The 23463-nt window shown below is 51.8% G+C and overlaps 30 non-coding genes and 1 pseudogene across 30 annotated transcripts; all 31 read left to right on the top strand.

Annotated features, from left to right (window-relative positions):
* The first annotated feature begins 252 nt into the window (after positions 1–252).
* LOC141285767 (U6 spliceosomal RNA) lies at positions 253–359 on the top strand. Its single transcript, XR_012338892.1, has one exon. It is a non-coding gene; the product is annotated as a U6 spliceosomal RNA (small nuclear RNA).
* A 648-nt stretch (positions 360–1007) lies between these two features.
* LOC141286101 (U6 spliceosomal RNA) lies at positions 1008–1114 on the top strand. Its single transcript, XR_012339223.1, has one exon. It is a non-coding gene; the product is annotated as a U6 spliceosomal RNA (small nuclear RNA).
* A 647-nt stretch (positions 1115–1761) lies between these two features.
* LOC141285838 (U6 spliceosomal RNA) lies at positions 1762–1868 on the top strand. Its single transcript, XR_012338962.1, has one exon. It is a non-coding gene; the product is annotated as a U6 spliceosomal RNA (small nuclear RNA).
* Positions 1869–2516: 648 nt separating this feature from the next.
* LOC141285837 (U6 spliceosomal RNA) lies at positions 2517–2623 on the top strand. The gene has a single exon (XR_012338961.1). It is a non-coding gene; the product is annotated as a U6 spliceosomal RNA (small nuclear RNA).
* Positions 2624–3270: 647 nt separating this feature from the next.
* Positions 3271–3377, top strand: LOC141285836 (U6 spliceosomal RNA). The gene has a single exon (XR_012338960.1). It is a non-coding gene; the product is annotated as a U6 spliceosomal RNA (small nuclear RNA).
* A 647-nt stretch (positions 3378–4024) lies between these two features.
* On the top strand, positions 4025–4131 carry LOC141285835 (U6 spliceosomal RNA). The gene has a single exon (XR_012338959.1). It is a non-coding gene; the product is annotated as a U6 spliceosomal RNA (small nuclear RNA).
* A 652-nt stretch (positions 4132–4783) lies between these two features.
* Positions 4784–4882, top strand: LOC141285534 (U6 spliceosomal RNA; annotated as a pseudogene).
* Positions 4883–5530: 648 nt separating this feature from the next.
* LOC141285832 (U6 spliceosomal RNA) lies at positions 5531–5637 on the top strand. Its single transcript, XR_012338957.1, has one exon. It is a non-coding gene; the product is annotated as a U6 spliceosomal RNA (small nuclear RNA).
* Positions 5638–6284: 647 nt separating this feature from the next.
* LOC141285831 (U6 spliceosomal RNA) lies at positions 6285–6391 on the top strand. Its single transcript, XR_012338956.1, has one exon. It is a non-coding gene; the product is annotated as a U6 spliceosomal RNA (small nuclear RNA).
* A 647-nt stretch (positions 6392–7038) lies between these two features.
* On the top strand, positions 7039–7145 carry LOC141285830 (U6 spliceosomal RNA). The gene has a single exon (XR_012338955.1). It is a non-coding gene; the product is annotated as a U6 spliceosomal RNA (small nuclear RNA).
* A 646-nt stretch (positions 7146–7791) lies between these two features.
* Positions 7792–7898, top strand: LOC141285829 (U6 spliceosomal RNA). The gene has a single exon (XR_012338954.1). It is a non-coding gene; the product is annotated as a U6 spliceosomal RNA (small nuclear RNA).
* Positions 7899–8546: 648 nt separating this feature from the next.
* On the top strand, positions 8547–8653 carry LOC141285748 (U6 spliceosomal RNA). Its single transcript, XR_012338872.1, has one exon. It is a non-coding gene; the product is annotated as a U6 spliceosomal RNA (small nuclear RNA).
* Positions 8654–9300: 647 nt separating this feature from the next.
* Positions 9301–9407, top strand: LOC141285828 (U6 spliceosomal RNA). Its single transcript, XR_012338953.1, has one exon. It is a non-coding gene; the product is annotated as a U6 spliceosomal RNA (small nuclear RNA).
* Positions 9408–10052: 645 nt separating this feature from the next.
* Positions 10053–10159, top strand: LOC141285827 (U6 spliceosomal RNA). Its single transcript, XR_012338951.1, has one exon. It is a non-coding gene; the product is annotated as a U6 spliceosomal RNA (small nuclear RNA).
* Positions 10160–10807: 648 nt separating this feature from the next.
* LOC141285826 (U6 spliceosomal RNA) lies at positions 10808–10914 on the top strand. Its single transcript, XR_012338950.1, has one exon. It is a non-coding gene; the product is annotated as a U6 spliceosomal RNA (small nuclear RNA).
* A 647-nt stretch (positions 10915–11561) lies between these two features.
* LOC141285766 (U6 spliceosomal RNA) lies at positions 11562–11668 on the top strand. Its single transcript, XR_012338891.1, has one exon. It is a non-coding gene; the product is annotated as a U6 spliceosomal RNA (small nuclear RNA).
* Positions 11669–12316: 648 nt separating this feature from the next.
* Positions 12317–12423, top strand: LOC141285825 (U6 spliceosomal RNA). Its single transcript, XR_012338949.1, has one exon. It is a non-coding gene; the product is annotated as a U6 spliceosomal RNA (small nuclear RNA).
* Positions 12424–13070: 647 nt separating this feature from the next.
* LOC141285765 (U6 spliceosomal RNA) lies at positions 13071–13177 on the top strand. The gene has a single exon (XR_012338890.1). It is a non-coding gene; the product is annotated as a U6 spliceosomal RNA (small nuclear RNA).
* Positions 13178–13825: 648 nt separating this feature from the next.
* On the top strand, positions 13826–13932 carry LOC141285824 (U6 spliceosomal RNA). Its single transcript, XR_012338948.1, has one exon. It is a non-coding gene; the product is annotated as a U6 spliceosomal RNA (small nuclear RNA).
* Positions 13933–14580: 648 nt separating this feature from the next.
* On the top strand, positions 14581–14687 carry LOC141285822 (U6 spliceosomal RNA). Its single transcript, XR_012338947.1, has one exon. It is a non-coding gene; the product is annotated as a U6 spliceosomal RNA (small nuclear RNA).
* A 646-nt stretch (positions 14688–15333) lies between these two features.
* On the top strand, positions 15334–15440 carry LOC141285820 (U6 spliceosomal RNA). Its single transcript, XR_012338945.1, has one exon. It is a non-coding gene; the product is annotated as a U6 spliceosomal RNA (small nuclear RNA).
* Positions 15441–16088: 648 nt separating this feature from the next.
* On the top strand, positions 16089–16195 carry LOC141285512 (U6 spliceosomal RNA). The gene has a single exon (XR_012338641.1). It is a non-coding gene; the product is annotated as a U6 spliceosomal RNA (small nuclear RNA).
* A 647-nt stretch (positions 16196–16842) lies between these two features.
* Positions 16843–16949, top strand: LOC141286087 (U6 spliceosomal RNA). Its single transcript, XR_012339211.1, has one exon. It is a non-coding gene; the product is annotated as a U6 spliceosomal RNA (small nuclear RNA).
* A 648-nt stretch (positions 16950–17597) lies between these two features.
* Positions 17598–17704, top strand: LOC141285747 (U6 spliceosomal RNA). The gene has a single exon (XR_012338871.1). It is a non-coding gene; the product is annotated as a U6 spliceosomal RNA (small nuclear RNA).
* A 648-nt stretch (positions 17705–18352) lies between these two features.
* LOC141285511 (U6 spliceosomal RNA) lies at positions 18353–18459 on the top strand. Its single transcript, XR_012338640.1, has one exon. It is a non-coding gene; the product is annotated as a U6 spliceosomal RNA (small nuclear RNA).
* A 647-nt stretch (positions 18460–19106) lies between these two features.
* Positions 19107–19213, top strand: LOC141285764 (U6 spliceosomal RNA). Its single transcript, XR_012338889.1, has one exon. It is a non-coding gene; the product is annotated as a U6 spliceosomal RNA (small nuclear RNA).
* A 646-nt stretch (positions 19214–19859) lies between these two features.
* Positions 19860–19966, top strand: LOC141285819 (U6 spliceosomal RNA). Its single transcript, XR_012338944.1, has one exon. It is a non-coding gene; the product is annotated as a U6 spliceosomal RNA (small nuclear RNA).
* A 647-nt stretch (positions 19967–20613) lies between these two features.
* LOC141286098 (U6 spliceosomal RNA) lies at positions 20614–20720 on the top strand. The gene has a single exon (XR_012339222.1). It is a non-coding gene; the product is annotated as a U6 spliceosomal RNA (small nuclear RNA).
* A 646-nt stretch (positions 20721–21366) lies between these two features.
* LOC141285818 (U6 spliceosomal RNA) lies at positions 21367–21473 on the top strand. The gene has a single exon (XR_012338943.1). It is a non-coding gene; the product is annotated as a U6 spliceosomal RNA (small nuclear RNA).
* Positions 21474–22118: 645 nt separating this feature from the next.
* LOC141285817 (U6 spliceosomal RNA) lies at positions 22119–22225 on the top strand. The gene has a single exon (XR_012338942.1). It is a non-coding gene; the product is annotated as a U6 spliceosomal RNA (small nuclear RNA).
* A 645-nt stretch (positions 22226–22870) lies between these two features.
* Positions 22871–22977, top strand: LOC141285816 (U6 spliceosomal RNA). Its single transcript, XR_012338940.1, has one exon. It is a non-coding gene; the product is annotated as a U6 spliceosomal RNA (small nuclear RNA).
* The last annotated feature ends 486 nt before the right edge of the window (positions 22978–23463 follow it).

The following is a 23463-nucleotide window of genomic DNA, read 5'->3' as shown; positions in this document are numbered from 1 at the left end:
AAAAAGTCCAAAAGCCGTAAGGCCAGCCCGTGACTGGCATTGCATTTGTTTGAAAGTTCTTCTGCTAAAATAATAAGATGCATTGTGTCAGATGGTCAAGACAAATCAACAGACAGCTCCCCTCGGTAGAATGATTCAAGTGCCGTTCGTTTCCTTAACTGACTGCAGCTTTGGCTCGCTGGGCCCTACCACCTTGGCGAGAGCTCGCAGGGACCCGAGGGGTACAGATACCTCGAGCGGGCCAGCAGTCTTGTGCTCGCCACGGCGGCACATATGCTAAAATTGGATCGATACAGAGAAGATTAGCATGGCCCCTGCGAAAGGATGACACGCAAATCCGTGAAGCGCTCCATATTTTTGGCTTGCGACAATTGCGCTCCTCTGCTCGGTGGGCCCTCGTGTGGTAAGTATACGCAGGTTTCAGCGTGGGAGCGTTTTTGTTCTAAATCGCCACACACCCTCACCATCTCAAAGCGTTTTAGAGATATTTCATTGCGGCCCAGCTCCATCACACCACGCGACAAACTCACGAAGCACATGGCTGTCGTCATACTCCTAGCTTGAGAGCAGGGCGAGGAGAAGTGTGTCTTCTGCGCTTATAAACACATGGCAATTAGCCTGAGCACTTCAACGCTCCCTTATAGAAATTAAGAAGAGAATCGGTGACAGTACGCCACCTTGTGGAGATGCCAAGAGATGCATGGCGTGCACCAGGTCAGAGTCCGCTTATCCTGACCCTTTGCTGCCCGCTGGTCAAAAAGTCCAAAAGCCGTAAGGCCAGCCCGTGACTGGCACTGCATTTGTTTGAAAGTTCTTCTGCTAAAATAATAGGATGCATTGTGTCAGATGGTCAAGACAAATCAACAGACAGCTCCCCTCGGTAGAATGATCCAAGTGCCGTTCGTTTCCTTAACTGACTGCAGCCTTGGCTCGCTGGGCCCTACCACCTTGGCGAGAGCTCGCAGGAACCAGAGGGGTACAGATACCTCGAGCGGACCAGCAGTCTTGTGCTCGCCACGGCGGCACATGTACTAAAATTGGATCGATACAGAGAAGATTAGCATGGCCCCTGCGAAAGGATGACACGCAAATGAGTGAAGCGCTCCATATTTTTGGCTTGCGACATTTGCGCTCCTCTGCTCGGTGGGCCCTCGGTGGTAAGTATACGCAGGTTTCAGCGTGGGAGCGTTTTTGTTCTAAATCGCCAGACACCCTCACCATCTCAAAGCGTTTTAGAGATATTTCATAGCGGCCCAGCTCCATCACACCACGCGACAAACTCACGAAGCACATGGCTGTCGTCATACTCCGAGCTTGAGAGCAGGGCGAGGAAAAGTGTGTCTTCTGCGCTTATAACCACAATGCAATTAGCCTGAGCACTTCAATGCTCCCTTATAGAAATTAAGAAGAGAATCGGTGACAGTACGCCACCTTGTGGAGATGCCAAGAGATGCATGGCGTGCGCCCGGTCAGAGTCCGCTTATCCTGACCCTTTGCTGCCCGCCGGTCGAAAAGTCCAAAAGCCGTAAGGCCAGCCCGTGACTGGCACTGCATTTGTTTGAAAGTTCTTCTGCTAAAATAATAGGATGCATTGTGTCAGATGGTCAAGACAAATCAACAGACAGCTCCCCTCGGTAGAATGATCCAAGTGCCGTTCGTTTCCTTAACTGACTGCAGCCTTGGCTCGCTGGGCCCTACCACCTTGGCGAGAGCTCGCAGGAACCCGAGGGGTACAGATACCTCGAGCGGACCAGCAGTCTTGTGCTCGCCACGGCGGCACATATACTAAAATTGGATCGATACAGAGAAGATTAGCATGGCCCCTGCGAAAGGATGACACGCAAATCCGTGAAGCGCTCCATATTTTTGGCTTGCGACAATTGCGCTCCTCTGCTCGGTGGGCCCTCGTGTGGTAAGTATACGCAGGTTTCAGAGTGGGAGCGTTTTTGTTCTAAATCGCCACACACCCTCACCATCTCAAAGCGTTTTAGAGATATTTCATTGCAGCCCAGCTCCATCACACCACGCGACAAACTCACGAAGCACATGGCTGTCGTCATACTCCTAGCTTGAGAGCAGGGCGAGGAGAAGTGTGTCTTCTGCGCTTATAAACACATGGCAATTAGCCTGAGCACTTCAACGCTCCCTTATAGAAATTAAGAAGAGAATCGGTGACAGTACGCCACCTTGTGGAGATGCCAAGAGATGCATGGCGTGCACCCGGTCAGAGTCCGCTTATCCTGACCCTTTGCTGCCCGCCGGTCGAAAAGTCCAAAAGCCGTAAGGCCAGCCCGTGACTGGCACTGCATTTGTTTGAAAGTTCTTCTGCTAAAATAATAGGATGCATTGTGTCAGATGGTCAAGACAAATCAACAGACAGCTCCCCTCGGTAGAATGATCCAAGTGCCGTTCGTTTCCTTATCTGACTGCAGCCTTGGCTCGCTGGGCCCTACCACCTTGGCGAGAGCTCGCAGGAACCCGAGGGGTACAGATACCTCGAGCGGACCAGCAGTCTTGTGCTCGCCACGGCGGCACATATACTAAAATTGGATCGATACAGAGAAGATTAGCATGGCCCCTGCGAAAGGATGACACGCAAATCCGTGAAGCGCTCCATATTTTTGGCTTGCGACATTTACGCTCCTCTGCTCGGTGGGCCCATGGTGGTGAGTATACGCAGGTTTCAGCGTGGGAGCGTTTTTGTTCTAAATCGCCAGACACCCTCACCATCTCAAAGCGTTTTAGAGATATTTCATTGCGGCCCAGCTCCATCACACCACGCGACAAACTCACGAAGCACATGGCTGTCGTCATACTCCGAGCTTGAGAGCAGGGCGAGGAGAAGTGTGTCTTCTGCGCTTATAACCACAATGCAATTAGCCTGAGCACTTCAACGCTCCCTTATAGAAATTAAGAAGAGAATCGGTGACAGTACGCTACCTTGTGGAGATGCCAAGAGATGCATGGCGTGCGCCCGGTCAGAGTCCGCTTATCCTGATCCTTTGCTGCCCGCCGATCAAAAAGTCCAAAAGCCGTAAGGCCAGCCCGTGACTGGCATTGCATTTGTTTGAAAGTTCTTCTGCTAAAATAATAGGATGCATTGTGTCAGATGGTCAAGACAAATCAACAGACAGCTCCCCTCGGTAGAATGATCCAAGTGCCGTTCGTTTCCTTATCTGACTGCAGCCTTGGCTCGCTGGGCCCCACCACCTTGGCGAGAGCTCGCAGGAACCCGAGGGGTACAGATACCTCGAGCGGACCAGCAGTCTTGTGCTCGCCACGGCGGCACATATACTAAAATTGGATCGATACAGAGAAGATTAGCATGGCCCCTGCGAAAGGATGACACGCAAATCCGTGAAGCGCTCCATATTTTTGGCTTGCGACATTTACGCTCCTCTGCTCGGTGGGCCCATGGTGGTGAGTATACGCAGGTTTCAGCGTGGGAGCGTTTTTGTTCTAAATCGCCAGACACCCTCACCATCTCAAAGCGTTTTAGAGATATTTCATTGCGGCCCAGCTCCATCACACCACGCGACAAACTCACGAAGCACATGGCTGTCGTCATACTCCGAGCTTGAGAGCAGGGCGAGGAGAAGTGTGTCTTCTGCGCTTATAACCACAATGCAATTAGCCTGAGCACTTCAACGCTCCCTTATAGAAATTAAGAAGAGAATCGGTGACAGTACGCCACCTTGTGGAGATGCCAAGAGATGCATGGCGTGCGCCCGGTCAGAGTCCGCTTATCCTGATCCTTTGCTGCCCGCCGGTCAAAAAGTCCAAAAGCCGTAAGGCCAGCCCGTGACTGGCATTGCATTTGTTTGAAAGTTCTTCTGCTAAAATAATAAGATGCATTGTGTCAGATGGTCAAGACAAATCAACAGACAGCTCCCCTCGGTAGAATGATCCAAGTGCCGTTCGTTTCCTTAACTGACTGCAGCTTTGGCTCGCTGGGCCCTACCACCTTGGCGAGAGCTCGCAGGGACCCGAGGGGTACAGATACCTCGAGCGGGCCAGCAGTCTTGTGCTCGCCACGGCGGCACATATACTAAAATTGGATCGATACAGAGAAGATTAGCATGGCCCCTGCGAAAGGATGACACGCAAATCCGTGAAGCGCTCCATATTTTTGGCTTGCGACATTTGCGCTCCTCTGCTCGGTGGACCCTCGTGTGGTAAGTATACGCAGGTTTCAGCGTGGGAGCGTTTTTATTCTAAATCGCCAGACACCCTCACCATCTCAAAGCGTTTTAGAGATATTTCATAGCGGCCCAGCTCCATCACACCACGCGACAAACTCACGAAGCACATGGCTGTCGTCATACTCCGAGCTTGAGAGCAGGGCGAGGAGAAGTGTGTCTTCTGCGCTTATAACCACAATGCAATTAGCCTGAGCACTTCAACGCTCCCTTATAGAAATTAAGAAGAGAATCGGTGACAGTATGCCACCTTGTGGAGATGCCAAGAGATGCATGGCGTGCGCCCGGTCAGAGTCCGCTTATCCTGACCCTTTGATGCCCGCCGGTCGAAAAGTCCAAAAGCCAAGGCCAGCCCGTGACTGGCATTGCATTTGTTTGAAAGTTCTTCTGCTAAAATAATAGGATGCATTGTGTCAGATGGTCAAGACAAATCAACAGACAGCTCCCCTCGGTAGAATGATCCAAGTGCCGTTCGTTTCCTTAACTGACTGCAGCTTTGGCTCGCTGGGCCCTACCACCTTGGCGAGAGCTCGCAGGGACCCGAGGGGTACAGATACCTCGAGCGGACCAGCAGTCTTGTGCTCGCCACGGCGGCACATACTAAAATTGGATCGATACAGAGAAGATTAGCATGGCCCCTGCGAAAGGATGACACGCAAATCCGTGAAGCGCTCCATATTTTTGGCTTGCGACAATTGCGCTCCTCTGCTCGGTGGGCCCTCGTGTGGTAAGTATACGCAGGTTTCAGAGTGGGAGCGTTTTTGTTCTAAATCGCCACACACCCTCACCATCTCAAAGCGTTTTAGAGATATTTCATTGCAGCCCAGCTCCATCACACCACGCGACAAACTCACGAAGCACATGGCTGTCGTCATACTCCTAGCTTGAGAGCAGGGCGAGGAGAAGTGTGTCTTCTGCGCTTATAAACACATGGCAATTAGCCTGAGCACTTCAACGCTCCCTTATAGAAATTAAGAAGAGAATCGGTGACAGTACGCCACCTTGTGGAGATGCCAAGAGATGCATGGCGTGCACCCGGTCAGAGTCCGCTTATCCTGACCCTTTGCTGCCCGCCGGTCGAAAAGTCCAAAAGCCGTAAGGCCAGCCCGTGACTGGCACTGCATTTGTTTGAAAGTTCTTCTGCTAAAATAATAGGATCCATTGTGTCAGATGGTCAAGACAAATCAACAGACAGCTCCCCTCGGTAGAATGATCCAAGTGCCGTTCGTTTCCTTATCTGACTGCAGCCTTGGCTCGCTGGGCCCTACCACCTTGGCGAGAGCTCGCAGGAACCCGAGGGGTACAGATACCTCGAGCGGACCAGCAGTCTTGTGCTCGCCACGGCGGCACATATACTAAAATTGGATCGATACAGAGAAGATTAGCATGGCCCCTGCGAAAGGATGACACGCAAATCCGTGAAGCGCTCCATATTTTTGGCTTGCGACATTTACGCTCCTCTGCTCGGTGGGCCCATGGTGGTGAGTATACGCAGGTTTCAGCGTGGGAGCGTTTTTGTTCTAAATCGCCAGACACCCTCACCATCTCAAAGCGTTTTAGAGATATTTCATTGCGGCCCAGCTCCATCACACCACGCGACAAACTCACGAAGCACATGGCTGTCGTCATACTCCGAGCTTGAGAGCAGGGCGAGGAGAAGTGTGTCTTCTGCGCTTATAACCACAATGCAATTAGCCTGAGCACTTCAACGCTCCCTTATAGAAATTAAGAAGAGAATCGGTGACAGTACGCTACCTTGTGGAGATGCCAAGAGATGCATGGCGTGCGCCCGGTCAGAGTCCGCTTATCCTGATCCTTTGCTGCCCGCCGGTCAAAAAGTCCAAAAGCCGTAAGGCCAGCCCGTGACTGGCATTGCATTTGTTTGAAAGTTCTTCTGCTAAAATAATAGGATGCATTGTGTCAGATGGTCAAGACAAATCAACAGACAGCTCCCCTCGGTAGAATGATCCAAGTGCCGTTCGTTTCCTTATCTGACTGCAGCCTTGGCTCGCTGGGCCCCACCACCTTGGCGAGAGCTCGCAGGAACCCGAGGGGTACAGATACCTCGAGCGGACCAGCAGTCTTGTGCTCGCCACGGCGGCACATATACTAAAATTGGATCGATACAGAGAAGATTAGCATGGCCCCTGCGAAAGGATGACACGCAAATCCGTGAAGCGCTCCATATTTTTGGCTTGCGACATTTACGCTCCTCTGCTCGGTGGGCCCATGGTGGTGAGTATACGCAGGTTTCAGCGTGGGAGCGTTTTTGTTCTAAATCGCCAGACACCCTCACCATCTCAAAGCGTTTTAGAGATATTTCATTGCGGCCCAGCTCCATCACACCACGCGACAAACTCACGAAGCACATGGCTGTCGTCATACTCCGAGCTTGAGAGCAGGGCGAGGAGAAGTGTGTCTTCTGCGCTTATAACCACAATGCAATTAGCCTGAGCACTTCAACGCTCCCTTATAGAAATTAAGAAGAGAATCGGTGACAGTACGCCACCTTGTGGAGATGCCAAGAGATGCATGGCGTGCGCCCGGTCAGAGTCCGCTTATCCTGATCCTTTGCTGCCCGCCGGTCAAAAAGTCCAAAAGCCGTAAGGCCAGCCCGTGACTGGCATTGCATTTGTTTGAAAGTTCTTCTGCTAAAATAATAAGATGCATTGTGTCAGATGGTCAAGACAAATCAACAGACAGCTCCCCTCGGTAGAATGATCCAAGTGCCGTTCGTTTCCTTAACTGACTGCAGCTTTGGCTCGCTGGGCCCTACCACCTTGGCGAGAGCTCGCAGGGACCCGAGGGGTACAGATACCTCGAGCGGGCCAGCAGTCTTGTGCTCGCCACGGCGGCACATATACTAAAATTGGATCGATACAGAGAAGATTAGCATGGCCCCTGCGAAAGGATGACACGCAAATCCGTGAAGCGCTCCATATTTTTGGCTTGCGACATTTGCGCTCCTCTGCTCGGTGGACCCTCGTGTGGTAAGTATACGCAGGTTTCAGCGTGGGAGCGTTTTTGTTCTAAATCGCCAGACACCCTCACCATCTCAAAGCGTTTTAGAGATATTTCATAGCGGCCCAGTTCCATCACACCACGCGACAAACTCACGAAGCACATGGCTGTCGTCATACTCCGAGCTTGAGAGCAGGGCGAGGAGAAGTGTGTCTTCTGCGCTTATAACCACAATGCAATTAGCCTGAGCACTTCAACGCTCCCTTATAGAAATTAAGAAGAGAATCGGTGACAGTATGCCACCTTGTGGAGATGCCAAGAGATGCATGGCGTGCGCCCGGTCAGAGTCCGCTTATCCTGACCCTTTGATGCCCGCCGGTCGAAAAGTCCAAAAGCCAAGGCCAGCCCGTGACTGGCATTGCATTTGTTTGAAAGTTCTTCTGCTAAAATAATAGGATGCATTGTGTCAGATGGTCAAGACAAATCAACAGACAGCTCCCCTCGGTAGAATGATCCAAGTGCCGTTCGTTTCCTTAACTGACTGCAGCTTTGGCTCGCTGGGCCCTACCACCTTGGCGAGAGCTCGCAGGGACCCGAGGGGTACAGATACCTCGAGCGGACCAGCAGTCTTGTGCTCGCCACGGCGGCACATATACTAAAATTGGATCGATACAGAGAAGATTAGCATGGCCCCTGCGAAAGGATGACACGCAAATCCGTGAAGCGCTCCATATTTTTGGCTTGCGACAATTGCGCTCCTCTGCTCGGTGGGCCCTCGTGTGGTAAGTATACGCAGGTTTCAGAGTGGGAGCGTTTTTGTTCTAAATCGCCACACACCCTCACCATCTCAAAGCGTTTTAGAGATATTTCATTGCAGCCCAGCTCCATCACACCACGCGACAAACTCACGAAGCACATGGCTGTCGTCATACTCCTAGCTTGAGAGCAGGGCGAGGAGAAGTGTGTCTTCTGCGCTTATAAACACATGGCAATTAGCCTGAGCACTTCAACGCTCCCTTATAGAAATTAAGAAGAGAATCGGTGACAGTACGCCACCTTGTGGAGATGCCAAGAGATGCATGGCGTGCACCCGGTCAGAGTCCGCTTATCCTGACCCTTTGCTGCCCGCCGGTCGAAAAGTCCAAAAGCCGTAAGGCCAGCCCGTGACTGGCACTGCATTTGTTTGAAAGTTCTTCTGCTAAAATAATAGGATGCATTGTGTCAGATGGTCAAGACAAATCAACAGACAGCTCCCCTCGGTAGAATGATCCAAGTGCCGTTCGTTTCCTTATCTGACTGCAGCCTTGGCTCGCTGGGCCCTACCACCTTGGCGAGAGCTCGCAGGAACCCGAGGGGTACAGATACCTCGAGCGGACCAGCAGTCTTGTGCTCGCCACGGCGGCACATATACTAAAATTGGATCGATACAGAGAAGATTAGCATGGCCCCTGCAAAAGGATGACACGCAAATCCGTGAAGCGCTCCATATTTTTGGCTTGCGACATTTACGCTCCTCTGCTCGGTGGGCCCATGGTGGTGAGTATACGCAGGTTTCAGCGTGGGAGCGTTTTTGTTCTAAATCGCCACACACCCTCACCATCTCAAAGCGTTTTAGAGATATTTCATTGCGGCCCAGCTCCATCACACCACGCGACAAACTCACGAAGCACATGGCTGTCGTCATACTCCGAGCTTGAGAGCAGGGCGAGGAGAAGTGTGTCTTCTGCGCTTATAACCACAATGCAATTAGCCTGAGCACTTCAACGCTCCCTTATAGAAATTAAGAAGAGAATCGGTGACAGTACGCTACCTTGTGGAGATGCCAAGAGATGCATGGCGTGCGCCCGGTCAGAGTCCGCTTATCCTGATCCTTTGCTGCCCGCCGGTCAAAAAGTCCAAAAGCCGTAAGGCCAGCCCGTGACTGGCATTGCATTTGTTTGAAAGTTCTTCTGCTAAAATAATAGGATGCATTGTGTCAGATGGTCAAGACAAATCAACAGACAGCTCCCCTCGGTAGAATGATCCAAGTGCCGTTCGTTTCCTTATCTGACTGCAGCCTTGGCTCGCTGGGCCCCACCACCTTGGCGAGAGCTCGCAGGAACCCGAGGGGTACAGATACCTCGAGCGGACCAGCAGTCTTGTGCTCGCCACGGCGGCACATATACTAAAATTGGATCGATACAGAGAAGATTAGCATGGCCCCTGCGAAAGGATGACACGCAAATCCGTGAAGCGCTCCATATTTTTGGCTTGCGACATTTACGCTCCTCTGCTCGGTGGGCCCATGGTGGTGAGTATACGCAGGTTTCAGCGTGGGAGCGTTTTTGTTCTAAATCGCCAGACACCCTCACCATCTCAAAGCGTTTTAGAAAAATTTCATAGCGGCCCAGCTCCATCACACCACGCGACAAACTCACGAAGCACATGGCTGTCGTCATACTCCGAGCTTGAGAGCAGGGCGAGGAGAAGTGTGTCTTCTGCGCTTATAACCACAATGCAATTAGCCTGAGCACTTCAACGCTCCCTTATAGAAATTAAGAAGAGAATCGGTGACAGTATGCCACCTTGTGGAGATGCCAAGAGATGCATGGCGTGCGCCCGGTCAGAGTCCGCTTATCCTGACCCTTTGATGCCCGCCGGTCGAAAAGTCCAAAAGCCAAGGCCAGCCCGTGACTGGCATTGCATTTGTTTGAAAGTTCTTCTGCTAAAATAATAGGATGCATTGTGTCAGATGGTCAAGACAAATCAACAGACAGCTCCCCTCGGTAGAATGATCCAAGTGCCGTTCGTTTCCTTAACTGACTGCAGCTTTGGCTTGCTGGGCCCTACCACCTTGGCGAGAGCTCGCAGGGACCCGAGGGGTACAGATACCTTGAGCGGACCAGCAGTCTTGTGCTCGCCACGGCGGCACATATACTAAAATTGGATCGATACAGAGAAGATTAGCATGGCCCCTGCGAAAGGATGACACGCAAATCCGTGAAGCGCTCCATATTTTTGGCTTGCGACAATTGCGCTCCTCTGCTCGGTGGGCCCTCGTGTGGTAAGTATACGCAGGTTTCAGAGTGGGAGCGTTTTTGTTCTAAATCGCCACACACCCTCACCATCTCAAAGCGTTTTAGAGATATTTCATTGCAGCCCAGCTCCATCACACCACGCGACAAACTCACGAAGCACATGGCTGTCGTCATACTCCTAGCTTGAGAGCAGGGCGAGGAGAAGTGTGTCTTCTGCGCTTATAAACACATGGCAATTAGCCTGAGCACTTCAACGCTCCCTTATAGAAATTAAGAAGAGAATCGGTGACAGTACGCCACCTTGTGGAGATGCCAAGAGATGCATGGCGTGCACCCGGTCAGAGTCCGCTTATCCTGACCCTTTGCTGCCCGCCGGTCGAAAAGTCCAAAAGCCGTAAGGCCAGCCCGTGACTGGCACTGCATTTGTTTGAAAGTTCTTCTGCTAAAATAATAGGATGCATTGTGTCAGATGGTCAAGACAAATCAACAGACAGCTCCCCTCGGTAGAATGATCCAAGTGCCGTTCGTTTCCTTATCTGACTGCCGCCTTGGCTCGCTGGGCCCTACCACCTTGGCGAGAGCTCGCAGGAACCCGAGGGGTACAGATACCTCGAGCGGACCAGCAGTCTTGTGCTCGCCACGGCGGCACATATACTAAAATTGGATCGATACAGAGAAGATTAGCATGGCCCCTGCGAAAGGATGACACGCAAATCCGTGAAGCGCTCCATATTTTTGGCTTGCGACATTTACGCTCCTCTGCTCGGTGGGCCCATGGTGGTGAGTATACGCAGGTTTCAGCGTGGGAGCGTTTTTGTTCTAAATCGCCAGACACCCTCACCATCTCAAAGCGTTTTAGAGATATTTCATAGCGGCCCAGCTCCATCACACCACGCGACAAACTCACGAAGCACATGGCTGTCGTCATACTCCGAGCTTGAGAGCAGGGCGAGTAAAAGTGTGTCTTCTGCGCTTATAACCACAATGCAATTAGCCTGAGCACTTCAATGCTCCCTTATAGAAATTAAGAAGAGAATCGGTGACAGTACGCCACCTTGTGGAGATGCCAAGAGATGCATGGCGTGCGCCCGGTCAGAGTCCGCTTATCCTGACCCTTTGCTGCCCGCCGGTCGAAAAGTCCAAAAGCCGTAAGGCCAGCCCGTGACTGGCACTGCATTTGTTTGAAAGTTCTTCTGCTAAAATAATAGGATGCATTGTGTCAGATGGTCAAGACAAATCAACAGACAGCTCCCCTCGGTAGAATGATCCAAGTGCCGTTCGTTTCCTTAACTGACTGCAGCCTTGGCTCGCTGGGCCCTACCACCTTGGCGAGAGCTCGCAGGAACCCGAGGGGTACAGATACCTCGAGCGGACCAGCAGTCTTGTGCTCGCCACGGCGGCACATATGCTAAAATTGGATCGATACAGAGAAGATTAGCATGGCCCCTGCGAAAGGATGACACGCAAATCCGTGAAGCGCTCCATATTTTTGGCTTGCGACAATTGCGCTCCTCTGCTCGGTGGGCCCTCGTGTGGTAAGTATACGCAGGTTTCAGAGTGGGAGCGTTTTTGTTCTAAATCGCCACACACCCTCACCATCTCAAAGCGTTTTAGAGATATTTCATTGCAGCCCAGCTCCATCACACCACGCGACAAACTCACGAAGCACATGGCTGTCGTCATACTCCTAGCTTGAGAGCAGGGCGAGGAGAAGTGTGTCTTCTGCGCTTATAAACACATGGCAATTAGCCTGAGCACTTCAACGCTCCCTTATAGAAATTAAGAAGAGAATCGGTGACAGTACGCCACCTTGTGGAGATGCCAAGAGATGCATGGCGTGCACCCGGTCAGAGTCCGCTTATCCTGACCCTTTGCTGCCCGCCGGTCGAAAAGTCCAAAAGCCGTAAGGCCAGCCCGTGACTGGCACTGCATTTGTTTGAAAGTTCTTCTGCTAAAATAATAGGATGCATTGTGTCAGATGGTCAAGACAAATCAACAGACAGCTCCCCTCGGTAGAATGATCCAAGTGCCGTTCGTTTCCTTATCTGACTGCCGCCTTGGCTCGCTGGGCCCTACCACCTTGGCGAGAGCTCGCAGGAACCCGAGGGGTACAGATACCTCGAGCGGACCAGCAGTCTTGTGCTCGCCACGGCGGCACATATACTAAAATTGGATCGATACAGAGAAGATTAGCATGGCCCCTGCGAAAGGATGACACGCAAATCCGTGAAGCGCTCCATATTTTTGGCTTGCGACATTTACGCTCCTCTGCTCGGTGGGCCCATGGTGGTGAGTATACGCAGGTTTCAGCGTGGGAGCGTTTTTGTTCTAAATCGCCAGACACCCTCACCATCTCAAAGCGTTTTAGAGATATTTCATAGCGGCCCAGCTCCATCACACCACGCGACAAACTCACGAAGCACATGGCTGTCGTCATACTCCGAGCTTGAGAGCAGGGCGAGTAAAAGTGTGTCTTCTGCGCTTATAACCACAATGCAATTAGCCTGAGCACTTCAATGCTCCCTTATAGAAATTAAGAAGAGAATCGGTGACAGTACGCCACCTTGTGGAGATGCCAAGAGATGCATGGCGTGCGCCCGGTCAGAGTCCGCTTATCCTGACCCTTTGCTGCCCGCCGGTCGAAAAGTCCAAAAGCCGTAAGGCCAGCCCGTGACTGGCACTGCATTTGTTTGAAAGTTCTTCTGCTAAAATAATAGGATGCATTGTGTCAGATGGTCAAGACAAATCAACAGACAGCTCCCCTCGGTAGAATGATCCAAGTGCCGTTCGTTTCCTTAACTGACTGCAGCCTTGGCTCGCTGGGCCCTACCACCTTGGCGAGAGCTCGCAGGAACCCGAGGGGTACAGATACCTCGAGCGGACCAGCAGTCTTGTGCTCGCCACGGCGGCACATATGCTAAAATTGGATCGATACAGAGAAGATTAGCATGGCCCCTGCGAAAGGATGACACGCAAATCCGTGAAGCGCTCCATATTTTTGGCTTGCGACAATTGCGCTCCTCTGCTCGGTGGGCCCTCGTGTGGTAAGTATACGCAGGTTTCAGCGTGGGAGCGTTTTTGTTCTAAATCGCCAGACACCCTCACCATCTCAAAGCGTTTTAGAGATATTTCATAGCGGCCCAGCTCCATCACACCACGCGACAAACTCACGAAGCACGTGGCTGTCGTCATACTCCGAGCTTGAGAGCAGGGTGAGGAGAAGTGTGTCTTCTGCGCTTATAACCACAATGCAATTAGCCTGAGCACTTCAACGCTCCCTTATAGAAATTAAGAAGAGAATCGGTGACAGTACGCCACCTTGTGGAGATGCCAAGAGATGCATGGCGTGCGCCCGGTCAGAGGCCGCTTATCCTGATCCTTTGCTGCCCGCCGGTCAAAAAGTCCAAAAGCCGTAAGGCCAGCCCGTGACTGGCATTGCATTTGTTTGAAAGTTCTTCTGCTAAAATAATAAGATGCATTGTGTCAGATGGTCAAGACAAATCAACAGACAGCTCCCCTCGGTAGAATGATCCAAGTGCCGTTCGTTTCCTTAACTGAATGCAGCTTTGGCTCGCTGGGCCCTACCACCTTGGCGAGAGCTCGCAGGGACCCGAGGGGTACAGATACCTCGAGCGGGCCAGCAGTCTTGTGCTCGCCACGGCGGCACATATACTAAAATTGGATCGATACAGAGAAGATTAGCATGGCCCCTGCGAAAGGATGACACGCAAATCCGTGAAGCGCTCCATATTTTTGGCTTGCGACATTTGCGCTCCTCTGCTCGGTGGACCCTCGTGTGGTAAGTATACGCAGGTTTCAGCGTGGGAGCGTTTTTGTTCTAAATCGCCAGACACCCTCACCATCTCAAAGCGTTTTAGAGATATTTCATAGCGGCCCAGCTCCATCACACCACGCGACAAACTCACGAAGCACATGGCTGTCGTCATACTCCGAGCTTGAGAGCAGGGCGAGGAGAAGTGTGTCTTCTGCGCTTATAACCACAATGCAATTAGCCTGAGCACTTCAACGCTCCCTTATAGAAATTAAGAAGAGAATCGGTGACAGTACGCCACCTTGTGGAGATGCCAAGAGATGCATGGCGTGCGCCCGGTCAGAGTCCGCTTATCCTGACCCTTTGATGCCCGCCGGTCGAAAAGTCCAAAAGCCGTAAGGCCAGCCCGTGACTGGCATTGCATTTGTTTGAAAGTTCTTCTGCTAAAATAATAAGATGCATTGTGTCAGATGGTCAAGACAAATCAACAGACAGCTCCCCTCGGTAGAATGATCCAAGTGCCGTTCGTTTCCTTAACTGACTGCAGCTTTGGCTCGCTGGGCCCTACCACCTTGGCGAGAGCTCGCAGGGACCCGAGGGGTACAGATACCTCGAGCGGGCCAGCAGTCTTGTGCTCGCCACGGCGGCACATATACTAAAATTGGATCGATACAGAGAAGATTAGCATGGCCCCTGCGAAAGGATGACACGCAAATCCGTGAAGCGCTCCATATTTTTGGCTTGCGACATTTGCGCTCCTCTGCTCGGTGGACCCTCGTGTGGTAAGTATACGCAGGTTTCAGCGTGGGAGCGTTTTTGTTCTAAATCGCCAGACACCCTCACCATCTCAAAGCGTTTTAGAGATATTTCATAGCGGCCCAGCTCCATCACACCACGCGACAAACTCACGAAGCACATGGCTGTCGTCATACTCCGAGCTTGAGAGCAGGGCGAGGAGAAGTGTGTCTTCTGCGCTTATAACCACAATGCAATTAGCCTGAGCACTTCAACGCTCCCTTATAGAAATTAAGAAGAGAATCGGTGACAGTACGCCACCTTGTGGAGATGCCAAGAGATGCATGGCGTGCGCCCGGTCAGAGTCCGCTTATCCTGACCCTTTGATGCCCGCCGGTCGAAAAGTCCAAAAGCCAAGGCCAGCCCGTGACTGGCATTACATTTGTTTGAAAGTTCTTCTGCTAAAATAATAGGATGCATTGTGTCAGATGGTCAAGACAAATCAACAGACAGCTCCCCTCGGTAGAATGATCCAAGTGCCGTTCGTTTCCTTAACTGAATGCAGCTTTGGCTCGCTGGGCCCTACCACCTTGGCGAGAGCTCGCAGGGACCCGAGGGGTACAGATACCTCGAGCGGACCAGCAGTCTTGTGCTCGCCACGGCGGCACATATACTAAAATTGGATCGATACAGAGAAGATTAGCATGGCCCCTGCGAAAGGATGACACGCAAATCCGTGAAGCGCTCCATATTTTTGGCTTGCGACAATTGCGCTCCTCTGCTCGGTGGGCCCTCGTGTGGTAAGTATACGCAGGTTTCAGCGTGGGAGCGTTTTTGTTCTAAATCGCCAGACACCCTCACCATCTCAAAGCGTTTTAGAGATATTTCATTGCGGCCCAGCTCCATCACACCACGCGACAAACTCACGAAGCACATGGCTGTCGTCATACTCCGAGCTTGAGAGCAGGGCGAGGAGAAGTGTGTCTTCTGCGCTTATAACCACAATGCAATTAGCCTGAGCACTTCAACGCTCCCTTATAGAAATTAAGAAGAGAATCGGTGACAGTACGCCACCTTGTGGAGATGCCAAGAGATGCATGGCGTGCGCCCGGTCAGAGTCCGCTTATCCTGATCCTTTGCTGCCCGCCGGTCAAAAAGTCCAAAAGCCGTAAGGCCAGCCCGTGACTGGCATTGCATTTGTTTGAAAGTTCTTCTGCTAAAATAATAGGATGCATTGTGTCAGATGGTCAAGACAAATCAACAGACAGCTCCCCTCGGTAGAATGATCCAAGTGCCGTTCGTTTCCTTAACTGACTGCAGCCTTGGCTCGCTGGGCCCTACCAACTTGGCGAGAGCTCGCAGGAACCCGAGGGGTACAGATACCTCGAGCGGACCAGCAGTCTTGTGCTCGCCACGGCGGCACATGTACTAAAATTGGATCGATACAGAGAAGATTAGCATGGCCCCTGCGAAAGGATGACACGCAAATGAGTGAAGCGCTCTATATTTTTGGCTTGCGACATTTGCGCTCCTCTGCTCGGTGGGCCCTCGGTGGTAAGTATACGCAGGTTTCAGCGTGGGAGCGTTTTTGTTCTAAATCGCCAGACACCCTCACCATCTCAAAGCGTTTTAGAGATATTTCATAGCGGCCCAGCTCCATCACACCACGCGACAAACTCACGAAGCACATGGCTGTCGTCATACTCCGAGCTTGAGAGCAGGGCGAGTAAAAGTGTGTCTTCTGCGCTTATAACCACAATGCAATTAGCCTGAGCACTTCAATGCTCCCTTATAGAAATTAAGAAGAGAATCGGTGACAGTACGCCACCTTGTGGAGATGCCAAGAGATGCATGGCGTGCGCCCGGTCAGAGTCCGCTTATCCTGACCCTTTGCTGCCCGCCGGTCGAAAAGTCCAAAAGCCGTAAGGCCAGCCCGTGACTGGCACTGCATTTGTTTGAAAGTTCTTCTGCTAAAATAATAGGATGCATTGTGTCAGATGGTCAAGACAAATCAACAGACAGCTCCCCTCGGTAGAATGATCCAAGTGCCGTTCGTTTCCTTAACTGACTGCAGCCTTGGCTCGCTGGGCCCTACCACCTTGGCGAGAGCTCGCAGGAACCCGAGGGGTACAGATACCTCGAGCGGACCAGCAGTCTTGTGCTCGCCACGGCGGCACATATGCTAAAATTGGATCCATACAGAGAAGATTAGCATGGCCCCTGCGAAAGGATGACACGCAAATCCGTGAAGCGCTCCATATTTTTGGCTTGCGACAATTGCGCTCCTCTGCTCGGTGGGCCCTCGTGTGGTAAGTATACGCAGGTTTCAGCGTGGGAGCGTTTTTGTTCTAAATCGCCAGACACCCTCACCATCTCAAAGCGTTTTAGAGATATTTCATAGCGGCCCAGCTCCATCACACCACGCGACAAACTCACGAAGCACGTGGCTGTCGTCATACTCCGAGCTTGAGAGCAGGGCGAGGAGAAGTGTGTCTTCTGCGCTTATAACCACAATGCAATTAGCCTGAGCACTTCAACGCTCCCTTATAGAAATTAAGAAGAGAATCGGTGACAGTACGCCACCTTGTGGAGATGCCAAGAGATGCATGGCGTGCGCCCGGTCAGAGTCCGCTTATCCTGATCCTTTGCTGCCCGCCGGTCAAAAAGTCCAAAAGCCGTAAGGCCAGCCCGTGACTGGCATTGCATTTGTTTGAAAGTTCTTCTGCTAAAATAATAAGATGCATTGTGTCAGATGGTCAAGACAAATCAACAGACAGCTCCCCTCGGTAGAATGATTCAAGTGCCGTTCGTTTCCTTAACTGACTGCAGCTTTGGCTCGCTGGGCCCTACCACCTTGGCGAGAGCTCGCAGGGACCCGAGGGGTACAGATACCTCGAGCGGGCCAGCAGTCTTGTGCTCACCACGGCGGCACATATGCTAAAATTGGATCGATACAGAGAAGATTAGCATGGCCCCTGCGAAAGGATGACACGCAAATCCGTGAAGCGCTCCATATTTTTGGCTTGCGACAATTGCGCTCCTCTGCTCGGTGGGCCCTCGTGTGGTAAGTATACGCAGGTTTCAGCGTGGGAGCGTTTTTGTTCTAAATCGCCACACACCCTCACCATCTCAAAGCGTTTTAGAGATATTTCATTGCGGCCCAGCTCCATCACACCACGCGACAAACTCACGAAGCACATGGCTGTCGTCATACTCCTAGCTTGAGAGCAGGGCGAGGAGAAGTGTGTCTTCTGCGCTTATAAACACATGGCAATTAGCCTGAGCACTTCAACGCTCCCTTATAGAAATTAAGAAGAGAATCGGTGACAGTACGCCACCTTGTGGAGATGCCAAGAGATGCATGGCGTGCACCCGGTCAGAGTCCGCTTATCCTGACCCTTTGCTGCCCGCTGGTCAAAAAGTCCAAAAGCCGTAAGGCCAGCCCGTGACTGGCACTGCATTTGTTTGAAAGTTCTTCTGCTAAAATAATAGGATGCATTGTGTCAGATGGTCAAGACAAATCAACAGACAGCTCCCCTCGGTAGAATGATCCAAGTGCCGTTCGTTTCCTTAACTGACTGCAGCCTTGGCTCGCTGGGCCCTACCAACTTGGCGAGAGCTCGCAGGAACCCGAGGGGTACAGATACCTCGAGCGGACCAGCAGTCTTGTGCTCGCCACGGCGGCACATGTACTAAAATTGGATCGATACAGAGAAGATTAGCATGGCCCCTGCGAAAGGATGACACGCAAATGAGTGAAGCGCTCTATATTTTTGGCTTGCGACATTTGCGCTCCTCTGCTCGGTGGGCCCTCGGTGGTAAGTATACGCAGGTTTCAGCGTGGGAGCGTTTTTGTTCTAAATCGCCAGACACCCTCACCATCTCAAAGCGTTTTAGAGATATTTCATAGCGGCCCAGCTCCATCACACCACGCGACAAACTCACGAAGCACATGGCTGTCGTCATACTCCGAGCTTGAGAGCAGGGCGAGTAAAAGTGTGTCTTCTGCGCTTATAACCACAATGCAATTAGCCTGAGCACTTCAATGCTCCCTTATAGAAATTAAGAAGAGAATCGGTGACAGTACGCCACCTTGTGGAGATGCCAAGAGATGCATGGCGTGCGCCCGGTCAGAGTCCGCTTATCCTGACCCTTTGCTGCCCGCCGGTCGAAAAGTCCAAAAGCCGTAAGGCCAGCCCGTGACTGGCACTGCATTTGTTTGAAAGTTCTTCTGCTAAAATAATAGGATGCATTGTGTCAGATGGTCAAGACAAATCAACAGACAGCTCCCCTCGGTAGAATGATCCAAGTGCCGTTCGTTTCCTTAACTGACTGCAGCCTTGGCTCGCTGGGCCCTACCACCTTGGCGAGAGCTCGCAGGAACCCGAGGGGTACAGATACCTCGAGCGGACCAGCAGTCTTGTGCTCGCCACGGCGGCACATATGCTAAAATTGGATCGATACAGAGAAGATTAGCATGGCCCCTGCGAAAGGATGACACGCAAATCCGTGAAGCGCTCCATATTTTTGGCTTGCGACAATTGCGCTCCTCTGCTCGGTGGGCCCTCGTGTGGTAAGTATACGCAGGTTTCAGCGTGGGAGCGTTTTTGTTCTAAATCGCCAGACACCCTCACCATCTCAAAGCGTTTTAGAGATATTTCATAGCGGCCCAGCTCCATCACACCACGCGACAAACTCACGAAGCACGTGGCTGTCGTCATACTCCGAGCTTGAGAGCAGGGCGAGGAGAAGTGTGTCTTCTGCGCTTATAACCACAATGCAATTAGCCTGAGCACTTCAACGCTCCCTTATAGAAATTAAGAAGAGAATCGGTGACAGTACGCCACCTTGTGGAGATGCCAAGAGATGCATGGCGTGCGCCCGGTCAGAGTCCGCTTATCCTGACCCTTTGATGCCCGCCGGTCGAAAAGTCCAAAAGCCAAGGCCAGCCCGTGACTGGCATTGCATTTGTTTGAAAGTTCTTCTGCTAAAATAATAGGATGCATTGTGTCAGATGGTCAAGACAAATCAACAGACAGCTCCCCTCGGTAGAATGATCCAAGTGCCGTTCGTTTCCTTATCTGACTGCAGCCTTGGCTCGCTGGGCCCCACCACCTTGGCGAGAGCTCGCAGGAACCCGAGGGGTACAGATACCTCGAGCGGACCAGCAGTCTTGTGCTCGCCACGGCGGCACATATACTAAAATTGGATCGATACAGAGAAGATTAGCATGGCCCCTGCGAAAGGATGACACGCAAATCCGTGAAGCGCTCCATATTTTTGGCTTGCGACATTTACGCTCCTCTGCTCGGTGGGCCCATGGTGGTGAGTATACGCAGGTTTCAGCGTGGGAGCGTTTTTGTTCTAAATCGCCAGACACCCTCACCATCTCAAAGCGTTTTAGAGATATTTCATTGCGGCCCAGCTCCATCACACCACGCGACAAACTCACGAAGCACATGGCTGTCGTCATACTCCTAGCTTGAGAGCAGGGCGAGGAGAAGTGTGTCTTCTGCGCTTATAAACACATGGCAATTAGCCTGAGCACTTCAACGCTCCCTTATAGAAATTAAGAAGAGAATCGGTGACAGTACGCCACCTTGTGGAGATGCCAAGAGATGCATGGCGTGCACCCGGTCAGAGTCCGCTTATCCTGACCCTTTGCTGCCCGCTGGTCAAAAAGTCCAAAAGCCGTAAGGCCAGCCCGTGACTGGCACTGCATTTGTTTGAAAGTTCTTCTGCTAAAATAATAGGATGCATTGTGTCAGATGGTCAAGACAAATCAACAGACAGCTCCCCTCGGTAGAATGATCCAAGTGCCGTTCGTTTCCTTAACTGACTGCAGCCTTGGCTCGCTGGGCCCTACCACCTTGGCGAGAGCTCGCAGGAACCCGAGGGGTACAGATACCTCGAGCGGACCAGCAGTCTTGTGCTCGCCACGGCGGCACATGTACTAAAATTGGATCGATACAGAGAAGATTAGCATGGCCCCTGCGAAAGGATGACACGCAAATGAGTGAAGCGCTCCATATTTTTGGCTTGCGACATTTGCGCTCCTCTGCTCGGTGGGCCCTCGGTGGTAAGTATACGCAGGTTTCAGCGTGGGAGCGTTTTTGTTCTAAATCGCCAGATACCCTCACCATCTCAAAGCGTTTTAGAGATATTTCATAGCGGCCCAGCTCCATCACACCACGCGACAAACTCACGAAGCACATGGCTGTCGTCATACTCCGAGCTTGAGAGCAGGGCGAGGAAAAGTGTGTCTTTTCGCTTATAACCACAATGCAATTAGCCTGAGCACTTCAATGCTCCCTTATAGAAATTAAGAAGAGAATCGGTGACAGTACGCCACCTTGTGGAGATGCCAAGAGATGCATGGCGTGCGCCCGGTCAGAGTCCGCTTATCCTGACCCTTTGCTGCCCGCCGGTCGAAAAGTCCAAAAGCCGTAAGGCCAGCCCGTGACTGGCACTGCATTTGTTTGAAAGTTCTTCTGCTAAAATAATAGGATGCATTGTGTCAGATGGTCAAGACAAATCAACAGACAGCTCCCCTCGGTAGAATGATCCAAGTGCCGTTCGTTTCCTTAACTGACTGCAGCCTTGGCTCGCTGGGCCCTACCACCTTGGCGAGAGCTCGCAGGAACCCGAGGGGTACAGATACCTCGAGCGGACCAGCAGTCTTGTGCTCGCCACGGCGGCACATATACTAAAATTGGATCGATACAGAGAAGATTAGCATGGCCCCTGCGAAAGGATGACACGCAAATCCGTGAAGCGCTCCATATTTTTGGCTTGCGACATTTACGCTCCTCTGCTCGGTGGGCCCTCGTGTGGTGAGTATACGCAGGTTTCAGCGTGGGAGCGTTTTTGTTCTAAATCGCCAGACACCCTCACCATCTCAAAGCGTTTTAGAGATATTTCATAGCGGCCCAGCTCCATCACACCACGCGACAAACTCACGAAGCACGTGGCTGTCGTCATACTCCGAGCTTGAGAGCAGGGCGAGGAGAAGTGTGTCTTCTGCGCTTATAACCACAATGCAATTAGCCTGAGCACTTCAACGCTCCCTTATAGAAATTAAGAAGAGAATCGGTGCAGTACGCCACCTTGTGGAGATGCCAAGAGATGCATGGCGTGCGCCCGGTCAGAGTCCGCTTATCCTGACCCTTTGATGCCCGCCGGTCGAAAAGTCCAAAAGCCAAGGCCAGCCCGTGACTGGCATTGCATTTGTTTGAAAGTTCTTCTGCTAAAATAATAGGATGCATTGTGTCAGATGGTCAAGACAAATCAACAGACAGCTCCCCTCGGTAGAATGATCCAAGTGCCGTTCGTTTCCTTATCTGACTGCAGCCTTGGCTCGCTGGGCCCCACCACCTTGGCGAGAGCTCGCAGGAACCCGAGGGGTACAGATACCTCGAGCGGACCAGCAGTCTTGTGCTCGCCACGGCGGCACATATACTAAAATTGGATCGATACAGAGAAGATTAGCATGGCCCCTGCGAAAGGATGACACGCAAATCCGTGAAGCGCTCCATATTTTTGGCTTGCGACATTTACGCTCCTCTGCTCGGTGGGCCCATGGTGGTGAGTATACGCAGGTTTCAGCGTGGGAGCGTTTTTGTTCTAAATCGCCAGACACCCTCACCATCTCAAAGCGTTTTAGAGATATTTCATTGCGGCCCAGCTCCATCACACCACGCGACAAACTCACGAAGCACATGGCTGTCGTCATACTCTGAGCTTGAGAGCAGGGCGAGGAGAAGTGTGTCTTCTGCGCTTATAACCACAATGCAATTAGCCTGAGCACTTCAACGCTCCCTTATAGAAATTAAGAAGAGAATCGGTGACAGTACGCCACCTTGTGGAGATGCCAAGAGATGCATGGCGTGCGCCCGGTCAGAGTCCGCTTATCCTGACCCTTTGATGCCCGCCGGTCGAAAAGTCCAAAAGCCAAGGCCAGCCCGTGACTGGCATTGCATTTGTTTGAAAGTTCTTCTGCTAAAATAATAGGATGCATTGTGTCAGATGGTCAAGACAAATCAACAGACAGCTCCCCTCGGTAGAATGATCCAAGTGCCGTTCGTTTCCTTAACTGACTGCAGCTTTGGCTCGCTGGGCCCTACCACCTTGGCGAGAGCTCGCAGGGACCCGAGGGGTACAGATACCTCGAGCGGACCAGCAGTCTTGTGCTCGCCACGGCGGCACATATACTAAAATTGGATCGATACAGAGAAGATTAGCATGGCCCCTGCGAAAGGATGACACGCAAATCCGTGAAGCGCTCCATATTTTTGGCTTGCGACAATTGCGCTCCTCTGCTCGGTGGGCCCTCGTGTGGTAAGTATACGCAGGTTTCAGAGTGGGAGCGTTTTTGTTCTAAATCGCCACACACCCTCACCATCTCAAAGCGTTTTAGAGATATTTCATTGCAGCCCAGCTCCATCACACCACGCGACAAACTCACGAAGCACATGGCTGTCGTCATACTCCTAGCTTGAGAGCAGGGCGAGGAGAAGTGTGTCTTCTGCGCTTATAACCACAATGCAATTAGCCTGAGCACTTCAACGCTCCCTTATAGAAATTAAGAAGAGAATCGGTGACAGTATGCCACCTTGTGGAGATGCCAAGAGATGCATGGCGTGCGCCCGGTCAGAGTCCGCTTATCCTGACCCTTTGATGCCCGCCGGTCGAAAAGTCCAAAAGCCAAGGCCAGCCCGTGACTGGCATTGCATTTGTTTGAAAGTTCTTCTGCTAAAATAATAGGATGCATTGTGTCAGA

This window comes from Garra rufa, chromosome 14 (genome assembly GCF_049309525.1).
Source record: "Garra rufa chromosome 14, GarRuf1.0, whole genome shotgun sequence".
Taxonomy (NCBI): Eukaryota; Metazoa; Chordata; class Actinopteri; order Cypriniformes; family Cyprinidae; genus Garra; species Garra rufa.
Note: the sequence above shows the minus strand (reverse complement) of the source record. Positions and strands in the feature narration are given on the sequence as shown.